The sequence below is a fragment of the Mauremys mutica genome, chromosome 7 (genome assembly GCF_020497125.1).
Source record: "Mauremys mutica isolate MM-2020 ecotype Southern chromosome 7, ASM2049712v1, whole genome shotgun sequence".
NCBI classification, from domain to species: domain Eukaryota; kingdom Metazoa; phylum Chordata; order Testudines; family Geoemydidae; genus Mauremys; species Mauremys mutica.
Window position 1 is genome coordinate 81,912,328 of NC_059078.1, and position 20,018 is coordinate 81,932,345.

At 40.0% G+C, this 20,018-nt stretch overlaps 1 long non-coding RNA gene across 5 annotated transcripts in view; it reads right to left on the bottom strand.

Moving 5' to 3' along the window:
* The window catches only part of LOC123374402, a 97,175-nt gene that overhangs the window by 24,811 nt on the left and 52,346 nt on the right, over positions 1-20,018 (bottom strand). For 4 of the 5 annotated variants that reach the window (XR_006581097.1, XR_006581093.1, XR_006581096.1 and 1 more), the window contains exons 3-4: positions 8,670-8,829; positions 7,521-7,664 (exon numbers count right to left, since the gene is read on the bottom strand). This is a non-coding gene — a long non-coding RNA (uncharacterized LOC123374402). Of the gene's footprint in view, positions 1-3,966; positions 4,580-7,520; positions 7,665-8,669; positions 8,830-20,018 lie in introns of those variants that run through there. The other variant, XR_006581094.1, reaches the window with a different exon arrangement.

Genomic DNA, 20,018 nt, shown 5'->3' on the forward strand with positions numbered 1-20,018 from the left:
TATAACAACCATATAAAAGTGGTAAACATGGGGTACAGTACGTCACACACACATTGTATTGTGACTGCATTGGATTTGATTTTGAATCTCATCTTCAGCAGCTGAGGAGATGCCGGGTTAAATGCCTTTGGATTACCTTTGGCTTTAGTACCAAGCCTTCATCTACACTAGGAAGGATTTGCTGGTATAGCTATGCTGGCCAACCTTGTAAGTGTAGAATGGGCCAAAAACATAACAAGCCTTCTTTCAAGATTCCTTTGCCTCTTCAATGAATAAGCATAATTGTATTCAACTATCTAATCTCAAAAGTTGTGCCTTGGTATTAAATCAGAACTCCCACCTGGGACATGATGAGCAATCCTTTGCTGGGCCTCCCCATCAAGTCCATTAACTGACATAGGACCTTATTTGGCAGATGTTAATGAGAGTCTGGAGTAACTCCAGAAAGAACCAGGGTATATTTCTAGGAGTTTTCTTAATGAAAGTTTTCTTGTTGTTGCAGCTGGAGTGCTATAATGAAAATCTATTTAAGACAGTCCTGACACTTCTCTGTAGCTGTGGAATTAGCATTCCCGCTCTATGCTTTTCTCTTGTGTTGCCCAAACTGGCTGAACAGTTTATAAAGCACATGAGCGGGGAAAATAGAGAGGTCCCTATGAGGTCTTAATGCCTGGATGAAGTAAATCTGTTAGCAGAAGTCTTGGGAGCATTGTTAATCGGGAACACATATTACAATGATTTTAAACCATCATTACATCCATATAGATTGTCAATGTCCCCCAAAGTCAGAAGGAGAAAAAACTAATGCTACTTAGCACTTATTTTATGCTTGATGTCAAAGCACATGTACAAATATCAATTAAGTGTTACAATACCCCTGGGATGTAGATGAGTGAACACTACATTTAAAACATGTATAAAACTGAAACAAAGAGATTATATGTTGTCCATAGATCATACAGCCAGTCAGTAGCAGGGCCAGGATTATAATTCAGTGAATTCCTGGTTTCTTGTTGTGTGTACTATTGTTAGGCAATATCTTGGAACTCCACTTAAATGTAGTCTTGCATACAGAAACAATAACATTCACTTTCTAGTAGAGAAGGGCCAAAGCCACAGATTTGGGTCAAGATCTGACTTTCAGACACCCCACAGTTCAGGAGCAATCATATCCTGGGTTTTGGTTAGACCAGTTAGTAAGAGAGAAAATAGGGACCAGCTCTGAAATTCAGATGCCAGCTTCCTTTCCCTTCAGAGCTGTTCAAACCAAGGTTTCAGTTCAGGCCTACTTCCATTTTCTAGCTTTCCAGACAAAGATTCCCATTGGCTTTAATGGGTCAAATACTCCCATTGGACAAGGACAAGCTGCTCCTTTTGGTATAAATGGGACAGATTCTGGTGTTGCATGCACACATGTGGATTTCATTGCCTTAAATGACCCACATTTTGCCAACAAACGCTTACAGTTTAATCTTCACTGACTTGTAGTAAATGGAATATGCACGTGTAAGGACAAAATGTAGCCCTTTTTGTGTGAGTGAGCAGTGCCTAGCACATAGTAGGTGCTACTAGAATACAGATAGTAAAACTGCCAGATAGTAAAACCATAAGACTAAGAATAGCATCCAACTGCCACCAGTTACACACATTTGATATAAACATAGATGTGAGTGTTTCTGATTTGGGTATTTTTTAAGTTGAATTCTGCATCTACCTTATATTTCTCAACATGTTTCTGATCTACATTCCAGAGTTAATTTCAAACAATCCAAGATGTTCTCCCTCTCTAGAAGAAACAGCCAGATGTGCTAAATAATAGTGTGTGCTTATTAATGGGATAGTGGTTTCTCAAGCAGCAATAACCATAATAAAGCTGTCAGAACTTCCTTCTCGCTTCTCATATGACATTTTAAGTGTCCCTACTATCTGAACTTATTGTAGTGGGCAGGAGAGAGTTACAGTGAATAGCTACTATAATTATCAGCATCTTCATGCATCAGCAGATACAGTTATCCCCTAGATTTCCAAAAATATTCCCTGGGAGTTGAGTTTTAAAAAATAAACTAAATACTTTAACCGAAAAAGTCCACATTTCCTATTTGCAGCTCACAGAGTCTGAAAGGGAAAAAAAAGGGGAAAAAAAGCAGATTTTATATCGTTTTGTTTCTATTCCTAGAGCTAAATTCTGCACTCAGGGCCAGATCACAGGAAAACTCTCTAAGACTGACTATGTAGGGTTTCCTATGGAACATTCCTCTCCAGGGGGAGGAGCTTGGGAGAGAGACCTTCCACCCTCACAGATCTCAAAATGGATCATCTAGATCTAGGGAGGCTTTACTCATCCTGCAGTGATGGTTGCTCCTCCCTGCAACTATAAGGGCCATCATCCCATCTGGCAGAGCTGCAGTGCAGATATTGGCCAAGTCACCCTGCAACCCATTGCAGCCTTCTTTGAGATCCTTGGTGGAGGATGTCAGATGTGCTGAAACAATTCGTCCCACAGCTGCCCTGGCCATTTCCCCTCCCCATGCAGGGCTATATGCTGTTGGCTACACTGGCTCCCCTGCACAGGTAGCAGAGGGCAAGCGAGGCCAACTTCTGCAGTCATAAATTCCCCCACCTGGCCAATTTTCTGCCACCAGGACACCCTACCAGCTGTTCCTGGACAAAATTTAACCCTTTGGCCAATACATTTTTCTGCTCTTTAAGCTATATTTGAGACAACTGCATTAATTTCCTAACAAGTTCAATATTTGCTCTTACACAAACTCATTAATTTGGTGCTCAGCCAAATTCTCTGCTTCTATAAATTCATATAATATCATTGAAGTAAAGAGCTTCATCAGTTTATAACAGCAGAGAATTATCTTTAGCTTGTATTTCTGTGGCAGAGGCCACAGCAAGGCATGCAGTGCAGAGCAGATTCTTTTCCTTGTCTTACACCAACTCAGCAGATACTTGGGCAACCCCAATTAGTTGTACAGATTTTTGGTTGGTTTGTGCCAGAACTTGAACACACCTTTCATTTAGGCAAAAGCCTTTAGGACAATGTTGGGTCTGCCTTGAACTCCCTTCCTTCTCCCTAATGTGCAGTTCATAAAATCATAGAATTTAGAGGTAAAAACGATGGGCTAGAGGCCATGATCAATCTCTCTACCAGTGAAGAATTGTTCTCTAGTATACATTTCCTTGTGTAACATCCAGTCGAGTTTTAAAAATCCCAAGTGAAGGAGCTTCCACCACCTCCCTTGGGAGATTATTCTTCAAGCCTAATTCGGCGGGCACCATTATAAACTCAGGATTTGCCATTCTGCAGCAACTAATACACCACTGATTGATTTTAAGTATAGGAAGATATCAGGGTTAATGCAGATAGTTGGGTGGTGAATGCTCTAGAGATATGTTTTGTTTTTCCCTTCTCACCACAATTTTCAGTAACTCAGCTTTTCCAGCTATCACTCTACTGTCTTCCAAACCACAAACTGTGAAATTTAGTCTTGTAGTACCTGCAAATGGAAAGATTTTTGGCCAGGATATGTACCTTACTAATAATGTAGATCTCATATAAAGACTAAAATGGCATTAGAAATAGTCTTTATTTTATTGGGTTATTTTTATTGTGTTTTCAAACATAATATTGAAGGAGAGGCTTTACTTGATTTGTAAGAACTAATGTATGACATGCTGTAGAAAAAAAATTCAAACACATACAGCACATAAGTGAAGACATAAACCCTGATACTGCAAACACATATACATATGAATAACTTTACTCATATGAGCAGTCCCACTGAACTCAGTTGGACTTCTCATATGCACAGGGTTACTCAAGTGCATGTCCGCAGAATCAGGGCAATATTATGGTTGAAAATAGTAATTAAGACCTGGATCCTGCAAAGACTTACACAGGTAAGTAGTCAATGGCACTATTCATATGGGTAAGATTAAGCATGGGCTGAAAAGTCTTAAAACTAGAATGATTTTTAATAGTAGAATCATAGAAACCACAGAAATTAAAGGTAGCAAAGGCCTGTTAGTAATCTAGTCCCCTTTATAAAATCCTTTTTCTTAGCACAAACTAACATTACAAAATCATTTTTATTCATGATGCTGTTATCCAGCTTTATGGTCTTTCTGCTCCTTGTTTTTTCTGGTCTCGTGTTGAAAAGAAAAAATAAATTAAAACAAGAAGCTGATTTGTAAACACACATTATGAAATATGAAGAATCGTGGGACCAACTGACCACTTCAGTGATTATGAACATTGTAAACTATTTAAAGAGAGTATTTTTCACTGTTCTTCATTAGGGTCTGATTACCTCAGCCATTAACATTTGGCTCTTATTATTATGATTGTGAAATACTGTTCACACTAATGGACAAAGAAAGTTGACGTGGCTATCTTGATTAACTCATCAATAATCATTTGGAATAATTTTTCTTCATTCACTGGATGAATCACTCACATGTCCTGTAATAATGCGCATTGTGGTGCAGTAAATTAACATTAAGATTATCCACCTCTGGGAGCTAGATTCTACTTCAAAGCACTTCTGAAAAGAGATTTCCAATGTGAATTCTACAAATAAAGAAGTGATGTTACACAAAGACTTTTTTGTAACTGTCTGTGCAATGTACTAGGACATGTAACCCTCAGATTATGCATGTGAGCTCCACAATCTTTAAGCCATTGGGTATTAAGGAAAATGCACAAAACTGCTCCCCATACATTTTAAATTTTTCTCCTGAGGTAAATGCAATTAAATTTTTGTCTTCAAAACTATATATAAAATCTGTAACAGATGAGGGAAAATTCTATAAAGAATAAAAAACAACTTGTACTCCCTGTGCTAACATTGAACTGAGATGCCCTTAAAAAAAAAAAGCTGTTTATGGGCCTGATCCTGCAAACCTTCACTCCTGTGAGCATCAATAGTGAAGCCAATGGACTACTCATGTGAGTAAGGGTTTGCAGGATCAGGCCCCACATCATGAGTGAAATCGTTTCTCCCTGCAGAAAGCCCGAGCAAGCAGACTTTGCACCAAGGCTCTTCTCTGTCAGGATAGATGGGATGGACTCCTGCCTTCCCACTTTGGTCAACAGTGCAGGTCACGGCGTGCAGTAGTTTTTGCAGCTGTGGTGCACACACACCCTAAACAGGTATTATCACAGACCTCTACCTTTCTGCTGCTGCTACCCCAAAAGTCTTATCTGCACCACTGCAGATTGAGAACCCCTGCTCTAGTGGCTCTCAAACTGGGGGTCGGGATCACTCAGGGGGTCGTGAGCTCTCAGCCTCCACCCCAAACCCTGCTTTGCCTCCAGCATTTATAATGGTGTTAAATATATAAACAGGTGTTTTTAATTTATAAGGGGGGGTGACACTCAGAGGCTTGCTATGTGAAAGGGGTCACCAGTACAATAGTTTGAGAAACACTGCACTAGAGAGTACAGCTCTATACCATGCTGTGGGTAAAGTTCTCTCCTGCATAGGTTCTCCACAGCCTGTCCCCACTGGGTATGCAACCTTCCAGTCTTTAAGTCAGAGTTGCTACTCCAGGCTTTCACTGGTGTAACTGAGAACTATATCTGACCTAGAAGTTTCAAACTTGTCTTGACTTCTATTTCTCATGGAGGACAGAAAAAACAATTCAAATTTGAACAGAAGAAGTGATTCAATAGTTTGTTATATAATTTATATTTAAATGCCTCAATTGCCCCTGTTATTATGAAGTTTTAGAGTATTCAAGTATGTTTTAATAAACATTTTTTTAGATGTGCTAAAACTAACATGGCTTAGAATTTTGTAGGCACATTGAATCGCTTTTGCTTTAGGTCACTCTGGTAATGCAAGGCTGAGCAAGTGAGCCAAAGTTCACAGGAGACTAGTGATGTACAGGGAGATCCTTGAAGTTTTGCATCTCAGTGGGCAATGCATGCAACATTACTTGGATGGAGGAAGTCTGAATATTTCACCCATTTTGTTTTAAATAAATCAGTACTTACTGATTCATTGGTGTTTGACTGGAGTGTCTTACCATTAAATCCTTCCACTCTCCCATCCCTCTTGACCAATCCTACTTCCCATTCCCAGCACCTGAGGGAGGCTACCCTACCTGACAACTATTCCCTCCAGCTGCAGGGAGTGCAGTTGTGCTTGGCACTCTGCAGAGGCATGGAATTGGTACTTGCATTCTCTCCTGCCCCTACACACACAACCCCATATCCCTTTCCCACACATGCCAGCAGCAGAGCACAAAAAGGATCTATATGACTGTTTATTTCATTTTCTCCTTTCAAAGGCCTATCTTTCAACTACTTGATTCCTAACCATGATGTCTAATATTTTCCTCATTACCAAAAAATATCCCCAACTCCAAAAGGTTCTCAATTAATTAATGCATCCAAAGTAAAATGTTTCAGCAAAAAGGAGGATACTGTTGGGAACAGAGAAAGGGAAGAAAATTTGGTTGGCTGGTAAAGATTTATTAGTAAAGCAGGCTGCACTATGGACACTTGCAGATTAAAGAACATATTCAACTATTTGAGATATTTTCTTATGTGTGTGTGCAGCAAGTAATCTGGGTAAATCTCACTGAATACATGTTACATGAATATTAAATACTATTTTATAGTTACAATTAGGAATAAGTCCTCTTGTGCTCTACAGGTTAAATAGAATTTATCTGCTCTTCTCTCCCTCCTCTCTATGTAGCAGCTATATAAGTGTGGGGAATCCTGACTGCTCAGTGGAGAAGTTAGTTTTCCTGCTGATGGAATGTTCTACAACAGTTCCATCACAGGTGTTCTTCTTCGAGTGCTTGCTCAGATCAATTCCAGTTAGGTGTGCGCGTGTGCCGTATGCATAGATGTTGGAAACTTTTTCCCTAGCAGCTACCCGTCAGGCCAGCTGTGGAGTCCCCTGGAGTGGCACCGATATGGTGCTGTATATATGACCCTGCCGGCCCAACCCCACTTTAGTTCCTCCTTACTGCCTGTGATGGTTGTTGGAACAGTGGTCTCTTGTTATCAAGTGCTCCACTACTCCCTTTTCTGTAACTGTTGTTCTTCGAGATGTGTTGCTCATATCTGTTCCATCCCCCCCACCTTCCACTCTGTTGGAGTAGCCGGCAAGAAGGAACTGAAGGGTGGAGAGGGTCGGGCCACCACACCTCACTGGAATAGATATGAGCAACACATCTCGAAGAACAACAGCTACAGAAAAGGTGAGTAACCATTTTTTCTCATCTTCAAATAAGGTTATGGATACAAAATGCAGGAAGTCATCAGCAAAAGCCACATGATTTGCACTTAATTCAGACCTATCATATGGCAGGGCTTATACTTTGCAGCTGTGTTGTTTTAGTCACATTGTGAGACATCATTTGAAGCGTATGAGATATTCTCAAAGCACAGAAAGGATGTAATCAGAAAAAATATTTTATGGTTATATAGTCATTGTTGTAAAATATTTTATAGCATGAGAGATAGCATCCAAGAGACTATAACACTTACTCACCTGAGTAGTCCTTAAACACACATAGTTCCCTTGATTTTGCTCCTGTTAGGTTGCAGGATCTTGTCTTCATTCTATACAAAGTCAATGCAGGAAGTGTGTCTAATTTATGCAGGAGTTTGGACTGGCAGCTGGACAACTCCAGGTCTGGAAGAACATTCATAAATTTCATTAAGTTATGAAAATTGTAGAGCAGCAAAGTTAGAGTTTCACTTTTCCAGAGTTGGAAAAGTTTTGAAAAGTTACAGAGGGGGGAAATGAAAAAAAAAAGGGGTAGGGGAGGGAACAGAGGATACATTTTTGAAATTTAAAAGAATGTTTCAATTTCTGAAAAACAAAATGAAACTTTCCCATTGAAACAGAACATTTTCATTTAAAAACCCCACATTTTCCCAGGGGAAAAAATGGGTTTGAGAAAAATCCCATTTTCCAGCAGGAAATAGTTTGTTTGAGAAGTTTTGCTCAACTCTGATGGGAATGGAGAGCATGTTCTGTAGGATCTATGTGCATTCTTTCATTGCTGGGGACGGCCGTGCAAATGTAAACAAACTGTCTGGCAGCCCACCAGCGGATTACTCTGACTGGCCGCGTGCGGCCTCCGGGCTGCAGATTGTCTTTCACTGCACTAGAGGTTGCCCTTTCACTCATCACCCAAGAATAGGCAATGGTACCAATGGTGGAGAATGTATAGAAGAGTAACTTTTTTTAAGTCATTAGAAGTAGGACTGTCAGAATGAACAGATGCTACTGACAGAGCTCTCCTGGCCTGTGCTACCACACAAACATGTTCCTGTCTACTACACACAGATGGGAGCTATTTATGTATTGGTGAACTCAGGACAAAAATCAATGAGCCCACTTGAGGACTGGACAGTTACTTTGTACAGTCAGAAAAGGCATTGTTGGAAACCATGCACATAACTGCGAAGAATAAAGATACATAAGAGAAAGTAAAATATTGATTAATGGAATCAGTAAAGTATAATAGGTTCAGATGCTGTGGTTTGTAAAGAACAAAATGTAATAGAAATGTTCAAACAAGTATCAGAATAGCAGGTGCCAGAAGTGTGATCAGTAATCACAGTGGCACTGCCCCCAACTCTTCATTAGACAAAACATCTTCTCCTCACTTAATTGCTGCATATGATTTACCATGTGTTGTTGATCCATCAGGAATCACAGATTCAGCACAGCCACATAAAATCTACTCAACAATTTGCGATTTCTTCCAGTTTGACTTCAGTTACTATTTCCAGAAGAGCAGATCACCATACAGAGCATCTCAAATCATCTGGGTGCTCTCTTTTCAACCCTAGGATTTAAAAAACAAAACAAAACAAAACAGATTTTAAAAGTGCATTATCATTTTAATATTTGGTTTCATCTTCTTTATGCATGGAAGAAACAAGACGTTAGCCGATTTTAAAGTTGCAGTCATTAAATATCCCATCGCTCATCAGAGAAAGGACTTCACATTCCAAAATCATTAAGCTTTCATGTACCTCAGTAAAACTGCAGGCCGTAAATAGCTCCATTTTATAAGATACAAGCTAACCCTGAAAATAACTTGGTTTCAGCAACATTTAATTTAATATCATACCCCAACCTCAGAATGGCCCTCTATGGCTCCTGTAAGAGAAGGTCTGTAGAGAGGCCTCTGTGCGTTTTGAGGGAGCCAGGACTGGGCTGCATATTAATACCTGTAAAAATACTGGGAGACCATCAGCTCACATCAATCAGCATATTAGCACTGAAGTTAATGGGGCTATCTGATTTACCCTAGCTGAGGATCTGGCCCATCGGACAGCACCAAGAACTTTGTCAGCACTAACTAAATAATAAAAAAAAATAACCTCCCATTCCACACTTCTCTGGATGTGCACAGATATCCAGGCAGCCCCATAATTTGATGTTTATTGTGATATTTTTTTCTAAATTGATATTTGGTGCCTACTGTCCAAATCCTTCTCTTCTCACTCTCCCTTGGTCTTTGGTTTTATACATATTTTTCTTATAATCTGAGCCATTTAATGTTCTTTTCAATATTGTCCTAATTTATGAGAACAGAATGTAAATTTTCAAATGATTCCTTGCAAATGCAGGCTACTTCAAGAGGCTTGCATAATGCACTATCTTGAGGTCCAGTAGTTTAAAAACAACCTATCTTTCACTAAAAACACAAAGCCTAATTTGCATGTAAATCCTGCCAAAGTCCAGTTGGTTTTATGACTTGATTAGAAGTCATAATAATTTTCTGCAACATTTAACAAATATTAACTTGTTTTTTTATAAATAAAAAAGTATTATTATATGTTAAATGGACCTCAGATTTTAAAAAAAATAATCAAACAGGTAACAACCTTAAAATGTTTCCTCTTTAAAGAAAAAAATATGAAGATTGACAAAACTAATAATCAGATTTTCCATTCTTTACAGATTAAGGTATAGGCACCATAACCTATGCTTACAGCACTAACTCCTGGAGTGTTATAATTACAAGTGGATCTCAGCTTTCATTAAAAGAAAAAAAAATTTTCTAGCACTAATGGAACATAAGAACGGCCATACTGGGTCAGACCAAAGGTCCATATAGCCCAGTATCCTGTCTTCCAACACTGGCCAGTACCTGGTGCCCCAGAGGGTATGAACAGAACAGGTAATCATCAAGCGATCCATCCCACATTCCCAGCTTCTGGCGAACAGAGGCTAGGGACACCATTCCTGCCCATCCTGGCTAATAGCCATTGATGGACCTGTCCTCCATGAATTTATCTAGTTCTTTTTTGAACCCTGTTATAGTCTTGGCTTCACAACATCCTCTGGCAAACAGTTCCACAGGTTGACTGTGCATTGTGTGAAGAAATACTTCCTTTCATTTGTTTTAAACCTGTTGCCTATTAATTTCATTGGGTGACCCCTTGTTTTTGTGTTATGTGAAGGGGTAAATAACACTTTTTCTCACATCATTCACAATTTTATAGACATCTGTCATATCTCTTCTTAGTCAACTCTTTTCCAAGCTGAAAAGTCCCAATTTTATTAATCTCTCCTCATATGGAAGCTGTTCCATACCCCTAATCATTTTTAAAAGCACCAAAGAGTCCTGTGGCACCTTATAGACTAGCAGACGTATTGGAGCATGAGCTTTTGTGAGTGAATACCCACTTCATCTTGCATCCGATGAAGTGGGTATTCACCCACGAAAGCTCATGCTCCAATACGTCTGTTAGTCTATAAGGTGTCACAGGACTCTTTGCTGCTTTTACAGATCCAGACTAACACGGCTACCCCTTTGATACTAATCATTTTTGTTGCCCTTTTCTGTATCTTTTCCAATGCTAGTATATCTTTGAGATGGGGCAACCAGAACTGCATGCAGTATTCAAGATGTGGGCATACCATGGATTTAGATAGAGGCAATATGATATTTTCTGTCTTATTATCTATCCCTTTCCTAATGATTCCCAACATTCTTTTAGGTGAACATTCTGTTAAACAAGAAACCAAAGCAACAATCTCTGCCTGAATCTGCAGGCACAGTAAATCAATAGCTTTGAGAGGGTTCAGTTGTCCCAGGCATTTCAATATGGTTCTGACTCCAAGGTCCTCTGCTCTGAGGAGCCATGCCAGTACCACTCAGAAGAGTCTATGGGTATGTCTACACAGCAATAAAAAAAAAAACCACTGAGTCTCAGAGCCCAGGTCTGCTGCCTCGGGCTTATGGGGCTCCAGCTGAGGGGCTAAAAATAGTAGTGTAGACATTAGGGTTTGGGCTCTGGGACCCACCCCCTCACGTTTGGTGAGAAGAGACTACACAGCAAGCCTATCCCACCTACTCAAGCAGATACATTCCAGCTGCTGCTGAAAGTACTGGGGGTAACCCCAGCTGCCACGCCAGCCTCTCTGTGGAAGCAAGAAAGGGGATTCCTGCCACTCATGAAGGGAAGAGGCCTATGCTGTCACTTTTGTGGGAGAGAAAGGAGCCCCATGGCCCTCCCTCATTACTGCTACTTCACGTGGGGAACTACATGTTGCATTATGCCTAGGGCACTAGTTGCCTTAATTTGGCCCTATTTATAGGGAGTTTTTAAAAAAACCTTTTGAGGAAAGGAAATTGTTTATCATGGTTTGCACCGTTAGTGCTCCTGTGTATTTCAGTTCAACATCAGGAAAGTTAAACAAAAACACCGAGATGGGCACTAACAAATGTTATTCACTTCCTTTAATAATACTTAACTGAATTATTTTAAAAACAAATGATTTCTGGGAACATCTGGTGTTTTTTAGATGTACTGATAGTTATCTTTAGTAGTATATTCTAGAGGAAGTTTATTGCCCTGAAAGAACAAAACCTTGATAAGAATAAATCTCCAGAACTCTATTACTGTGTAGGTCTTTCCACAGATTTCAAGGTATACGGAGGGAAACTTCTCTAAACAAATAGCTGAAAAGGATTGTGGTAACTCTATGAAGCAAATAAAGGTCATGTATTCATTGGCAAAATATGATTATCAAGGCTTCTTGCAGCCAGATTTTCAGACCCAATCTCCAAAAGCGGCAGTCCTCTTGTTTGTATTTGCAAAGCACCATTTGTGCATTTAAATTGAGCAAGTGGGTGTCCAGCTGTTTCCTACACACAGACATATGTGGGTTTGGCACATGTAAAATGGGTTCACACACACACATTGTGGGTGCAATTACCAGCATTACCAACTCTTGTGATTTTACTGAAACTCACAGTTTTTGGTGTTTTTCTTAAAGGCCTGACTCCTGGAATCATATGATTTAAAAAAAAAAAAAGCTGGGATTCTTAAAGTAATTTTATAGCCAACAATTTTCTCCTGGCTGAGAAAAGTATGAAAAGAGAATGGTGGAGGCTCAAAAAAAAAATTCAGAAAGCAAATAAAAAGAACCCCAAATGTTTTTTCCTCAAAATCCATGAATTTTAAGCCAATTTCCTGATAGTTTCAAGGACAGACTCATGATTTCTCACAAAACTGGGTGACTGGGCAACAAAATGTTGATAAATGCAAAGTAATGCACATTGGGAAACAATTCCAACTATACATACAAAATGATGGGATCTAAATTAGCTGTTACCACTCAAGAAAGATCTTGGAGTTATTGTGGATAGTCCTCTGAAAACGTCTGTTCAATGTTCAGTGGCAGTCAAAAAAAGCTAACAGTGTTAGGAACCATTAGGAAAGGGATAGATACTAAAACAGACAATATCATAATGCTACTATATAAATTCATGGCATGCCTACACCTTGAATACTGCATACAGTTCTGGTCATTCCATCTCAAAAAAGATATTAGAATTGAAAAGAGATAGAGAAGGACAACACAAATGATTAAGGGTATGGAACAGCTTTTGTATGATTAAAAAGATTAAAAAGACAGGGACTTTTCAGCTTGGAAAAGAGATGACTAAGAAGGAATATGACCGAGATCTATAAAATCGTGAATAGTGTGAAGAAAAAAAGTGTTATTTACCCCTTCACATAACACAAAAACAAGGGGTCATCCAATGAAATTAATAGGCAGCAGATCTAACACAAACATTAGGAAGTACTTCTTCACACAATGTACAGTCAACCTGTGCAACTCATTGCCAGGGGATGCTGTGAAGGACAAGACAATAACAGGGTTCAGAAAAGAACTAGGTAAATTCATGGAAGATAGGTTCATCAATGGCTATTAGCTAAAGCGGTCAGGTATGCAATCCCATGCTCTGGGTGTACCTACCCTCTGATTGTCAGAAGCTGGGAGTAAATGACAGGGAATGGATCACTCGATGATCGCCTGTTCTATTCATTCTCTCTGAAGCACCTGGCACTGGCTACTGTTGGAAGACAGGATACTAAGCTAGATGGACCTTTGGCCTGACCCAGTATGTCTGTGCTTATTTTTGAGTACTTGGGGTTGGCAGTACTGAGTCAGTTGTCAGTGCTGTTTGAAAAGCTACAGCTGAAACTTTGCCCTGTACTGGCCTTGCTCCTCCAGATGGTACAGACATGGGCAAGACCTTAGCCTATTGCTGCTCTATCCTATCCTGCCCCCTATAGAGGGTCTAGCTTTACATTACAGTCATATTTTACTCTAGATTAGGGACCAGCAACATCAAAATGTTAGGGGTATTGGTGGGGCGGAGGGGAGCTAATGGACACCATGGGAAGTTATTTTTTCATTATCATAGAATAATGCAGAACTATCTAGGCAGCCTCCTGTTATAAGTGGTCACTGATTAGGCAGGCTACTATTTCACTCTCTTTGAAACACCTATGGATAGTCCTTCCCACTTCCCTCCCAACATCTAGGTGTTAGCTATTGCCATTCCAGCACAGGCTTTAATACCAGTGTGCCAGGTACACAGAGCAAAACCCCTCTAAAGCTACACAGCATGCCACACCTATTTCCTTAGCCTGGAATGCTCATCTCCGAGCTCTTTCCTGCCCAGGTTTCCATAAGTGTGGGGGAACTAGGGAAGAAGTTCAGCAGGGGCCTTAAGAGTGAGGGTGAAAACCACTGATGAGATGTTACCTGGTGCTACTATAGGCAATTATTTTCAGATATGTGTCTGAGTACTTCACAACCCCACTGCACTTTTTAGGGTTTCAGGCAAACTTAGCCTGTTACTCATCAAGCTGTTTTGATGGCACACTACCCACAAGTACCCATCCAGTTGGGTATTTCTATCCTGTCTCATCTTTACTTAGAATGAAGTGTATAATAAATAAGCATGCAACAACAGCATGTCACTCAGCATTTTCACCTGTACAAGGACCTTAGATGTCACAATTGCAAATCTGCTTGTCAGAACACAGCTGCTACAAGTCTACCTGAATGTACCAAGCTTGTCATTTAATGACTTCTGAGGATGTGAATGGCAAACAATTCAAGTACCGCCCTAACGTCATAGCACAGTGACAGCTGTCCTATTGGAGGGGCCATAAACCCAAGACAGTCAGCAGCCGTGGTAAACAGCAGGACATCTAAAGTGACCACTGCTTCATCCTCCCACACATACCTTATTCAGCTACACTTCTTTTGATGACATTAAATGCTGCTGCAGCAGCATAAAGAGAAATGTTAGTCTACAAAAGAAATACAAAAATTAATTTACTGCTTAAAGCAACAAAAGAGAATATTAGAACCTGGAACCATGGCATGTGTAATACTTTTATCAAACAACTTTCAAGATGACAAGCAATATATCCTTTGGTTTGTTAGCATGTTGAGAAATATATAAATGGGAAGAACATGTTCACTGTTTCTAAGAATCTTCATGAGATCAAAAGAGGAGTAAATTAATGCTGCTTTGTTAGATAAGTCTGCTGTTATTTCCTTGCTCATCTGCCATTGCTTTAACTCCTAGTCAACAAAAACAGACATTTTAGGGAAGAGTAACATTCTCATTTAAGCCACTTTACAAAACAAAAAATAAAAAAACCCCACCCACAATCACCACTAGTAATCCAGTTTAGAAGAGAAGTTAGAGGTTACAGAGCTGCAAGACACAGATTTAAATATCAACACTCTCCATCTTGGGGACTACTGGAAGTAAAAATATTGATTGTATGGCTTTGGTGAATAGTAAGTGCAAACATGCAAATCAGACTTCAGAGTGAACTACCATGTTTGGCAGCTTTTCTTTTTATATACAGTTAACAATTCTGAATGAATGCTAAACGTTCTACTGCTAAACTTCCAGCTAAGTCAACATATGAGTGCTATGTGGATAATTTTTCCCCTCCAATGATCTTTATAAATCAAAAGTGGATTCTGCTGTTACACCACTGATTTCTCACCAGTGTGAGATCAGGATTAGGCCTACAATGAGGTTTATTTTCTACATGCAATACAGTTAAATTCTGTAAAGAAAAAAACCCACTGATCTTCAGAAAAATGCAAACAAAGCCTCAGCAGCAGGCCATTATTACTTTGACTAATCAGAGAGAAACCACCTGCAGGAATAGCCCCTTTTCTGTTTACTCCCAGCAGAACCTTCCAAATGATGATTAATCACTGAATAAGGTGAAGAACTGACAACCACATAATGACAAAGAGAAAGCAGAGATGGGGACTGATCAGTGGATGCATGTGGTCCAAGCATGGGTGGGTGGAAGGGCCGAAGAAGATGGATGACCCTGTAAATGCTTGACACTTAAGTATCTTGTATGTAACAGGAGGACTGCTGTAGTAAAGCTACTGCCAAATTCAAGCAAATAATGCTGTATACATCAAACTGACACACTTCCTTGAGTTGTCAAAAAACAAGGTAGAGGGGCGACTTCCTAAGAAATAAGCTAATGAGGCTTTTAATTGGAAAGCTATGCCCAGATAATAACAGAAATAAGAGATACTGTAAATGACAGGCTAATCCATTACAGAGAAAGGCATTGTGAAGGTTTCACTGATTATATCCAGATTATTCTAACTATGTCCCTACTAATTTGAAAAACGATGAATCACAGGGTTCAAATAGGGCTCAGATGAGTCAATTATACTAAGCAGTGATATCAAAAGCTCATATTTTCTACACTAAGGAATCAAGCATGTTATGCCCAACAACAAACAGAAATGAACTATATTACACATTCTCAATTGACCAAGTCATTAGCAACATGGAAGAATGTTTCTCTAATTTTTCAATATTTTCCGGATGTTCTTGCCCCAACGGAATCCCTTCTGGCAGACATTTATTAACATGAAAAACATCTGTAAGTAATGAAAAAGTGTCTTGCAGCATTCTGCTGATATTCTCTCTAATCTAGGGTTACATTAGATGCTTACATTGAATACTGATTGAATAAGAAACTTTGATAGCAATTCGGCACATTCTCTTGAGTGTCTTTAGTACTCAAATCTGCAACACTCTCCAAGACACACTCGAGGGACCAATCCTCCATTCTTTACACACTTAAACCTCTAACTGAAGTCAATTGTAGTTTGGGGTGTGCAAGAAATTCAGGATTAGGCTTTGGGGCCCAATTCAGTATTCCTCCACATCTTGTGTAGTCAATTACACCAATGCAAAATTGGTGTACAATGCTACCGTTCTGATATTTTGCATCCAGCTTGAATTGGTAGAGGGGGAGATTTTCAAAGGAACACAGGGAGTTAAGCACCCAATTATTTTTAAAAAATCACCTTCATCAATGAGCATGCAAGACGCAGGACAATAGTGGATGTAAGCCTAAGTGCTTCTGCAAGTCACTTTTTAGTGAACAAATATAAAAAGGTTGGTGATTTCATTGTTTCAGTAGTTTGCACTCATTCTAAGTAGCAAAATCCCAATTAATTTCAACAGGAGAAGGTTCTTTTTGCCTTTTTCCTAGGAATTTAGTAGAGCTAGCCAAAAAACATGGGAATGGCCTTCCATAAAATATTTCAAAGCTAAATTAAATATTTTCATTCCACTTAAAGTTTTCCCTCAAGTTTTGCAATTATTTGACAACTTTTTTCTTTCAATTTGAATCAAATGGAATTGAAACAAAACATGTCACTTGTTAAGTTTGGATTTCCTCGGTGTAAGTTCCCCACCACCATCACCCTTTTCTCCCTTTCTCACTTGGAATTTCATTTTAAAAAAAAAATTAAAATGTGGAATGTTAATTTTTTCATATAGTTCAAAAAAAGGCAGGTTTTTCTTTTTAAAAAACCTTTCATGAAAATTCTTCAACCAGTCTGGAATATATATTAGGCCCAGTCTGGTTCCCATTATGTAGATGGGCATTTTGCCGTTGATTTCAACGGCAGAGGTTCAGGGCCATTGTGGTGGCCTGTGCACTGCTAGACTTAAGGATCGGTCATTATCTTTATAATGCATGCCTATTGCCAGTGGTTTACTACCAAACTTGTTTCTCACAAGCCACCAACATGCATTAAACACAGGGGGTCCCAAACTGCAGTATATGAACTTAATGTTCCATCAGTTCACTTCACTATTTAAGGTGATGCTACAGGAACAAATAAAAGTTGGGACCCAATCTCTGGGACTCTCCCACCTCACATGGTCCTAGAGTCTGGGCTGCAGCCCAAACCTGGATATCTACACGGCAATTAAACAAGTCCTGCAAGCCCAAGTCAGCTGGCATGGGCCAGCTGCAGGTGTCTAACCACAATCTGCTGCAGAGTAGACATACCCTTAGGCTATGTCTACACCACAGCTTATGTCGGCATAATAAACCACCCCTCTGGGCGACATAAGTTACACAGATGTACGTGCTGGTGTGGACAGCGCTATGTCGGTTTTATTATGCCTACACGAGAGCTCTCTCCCATCAGCATAGAGCATCTTCACCATGTGTAGACATGCCCTTAGTCTCCACTGACCTGGGCTATCTCTGAACTAGTCATTTACAGATGAAAGGCTCAGTCACCTTACCATTCTCCTGAGCTGTCCCATTCTCCCTCTGGCCTTCCTGCTTGGTTAGTTTCTTTTTAACTTATTTAGGATTTTCAGATCAGAATATTATTACGTCACAGGAATTTACACTTGTTCCTCTCCAGGCTCCTCCAAGCAGGTCCCCACTCAAGCACGTCTCTTCTCCATCTCACTGTCCATGCCACCCTTTCACTCACATACCTGCCTCCCTCCTTCCAATCACCTTAGTTACAATCATAATATTTTTCAACATATTAAATTATATATGCTACAGCTGGATGCAGAGCTTGGCAAATCCATTTGCCAATAGCAAGTAGGAAACTTTATCTGGTGAATGGGGAGCTTCCCAGCAGTGCCTGCCAAATTTAAGCTTTCATTTTAAAGCATGAAAAAGCTTTCCATAAAGGAACCTGGTGCAGTGTTGTTTTTCTGAGTCTGCCGACAGTAAGCCCAAAATAACAAACACAAATCATGGCCCCACATGCTGCCTGAACAGTTGAGCTGGGGAGTTCCTCTGGAGCCAGAGGGAAGGAATCTTCCCCTAAAAGCCACTCCACACTAGAGGAGTTGTTTCACAGGCATTTTTTAAAAGCCCACTAGGTGCCTATCTGCATCTGTGTGCGCCTGAATGCTTTTGTTTATCTGCCTATAAGTACCTAACTCAGTCTTGGAAAAATGGAATTTAGGCTCCTAAGTCACTTCAGCATGTTTGAAAATTTGACCCATCCGTGAGGGGGTGCATTCCCCATGCTAGCCCTGCAAAAGCTGCATTGGGCCAAGTGGGACCAATCAGACAATTAGGCTGCAGGGGGGTAGTGTGCAGTCACTCCCTGGGAGAAGGGAGTTGAAAGGCTGGCAAACCCAAAGGAATGGGGAGTTCCAGAAGATTTAAAAAAAAAAAAAAAAAAAAAAAAAAAAAGAGGCTCAAGGAAAGGCAGCAACGTGCAGGAGGGAACCACATCTTGACTACTGTTTAGAGGCTCCCTGAACCAGAATCCAGCATAAAGGGAGGGCCCGGGTTCCCCTACCAGACACTGAGGGAGTGGCACCTGGATGAATGGGAATGGGAGGACTGTCTGAGACTGCTGGTGAGCAGGGACTTTGGTACACATCCCCAGAAGGAAAAACCACTCAGTAACCTGTCTGAGGGCCAAGTCACAAAAGGGGCATTGAGGTTTCTGGCATGAGAGAGAAGCTGCAGATCAAGAGAAAGAGACAGAGGTGGTGTGCAACCACAAGCAAAGGCATTGACCACACAGAGCTAATTCCCAGAATGGCCAGGAGGTACCATCCTGCTGTGAGTAGAGCCCCATCACATCATCTTATTTGTCAAGCAATGGGACTCTTACTGCTTCCCTTGGGAGACAGTTACACAGCCTTGAAGCGCTCCCCATCAGAAAGTTTGTGTGATTTTAAATTTCAATTGTTATTTTTTGGTAATTTCATCCCATTGCTCCTGCCATATCTTGTACCAGGCTGAACAGCTCCTCAATATGGCTATCCATTATATTATAATTCATGTATCCATACATCTATCATTAGATTTTGCATAACGTTTACATTTGTCCCCTAATTAATAGTTCAGATCACTCATAACAGTAGACACTAAATTCTGGTCTAAATCTACTGACTATGAACCATTCTCTGGCATATGTGCTATACAGATTTACTGAAGCCAATGCTAAATTCTATACTAAGTTATCCTACTCTCCTACCCCTTTGCTCTCCTTACCCTCTCCAAATGCTCTGATGGTCTTCTCTGACTAGTCACTGCCCTTCCAACAAGAATCAAACTCTTCCAATATGTCTTTATTCTCTTTGGGCCCAGTTTTCTATACCTAACCTTGATACTGTCACATGTACAGTACCTCATGATACCCTCAGTTACTGCTTGCTTAAAGACTCAGATTAAATCCACGGTCATCTTTTCCTGCTGAAAAGAAGTCTAATTTTCAGGATGTCACTGGGTCCAACAGTTCTCTCTCTGTCCACACAATGGTAATCACTACAGATTTGCTATTTGGATCCATATTGAGAATGTTCCTCGGGAACATAGATGTTGTTTCAAACATAGATGTTTGAATAAGCCTCTGATACTCTTCTGTACTGAC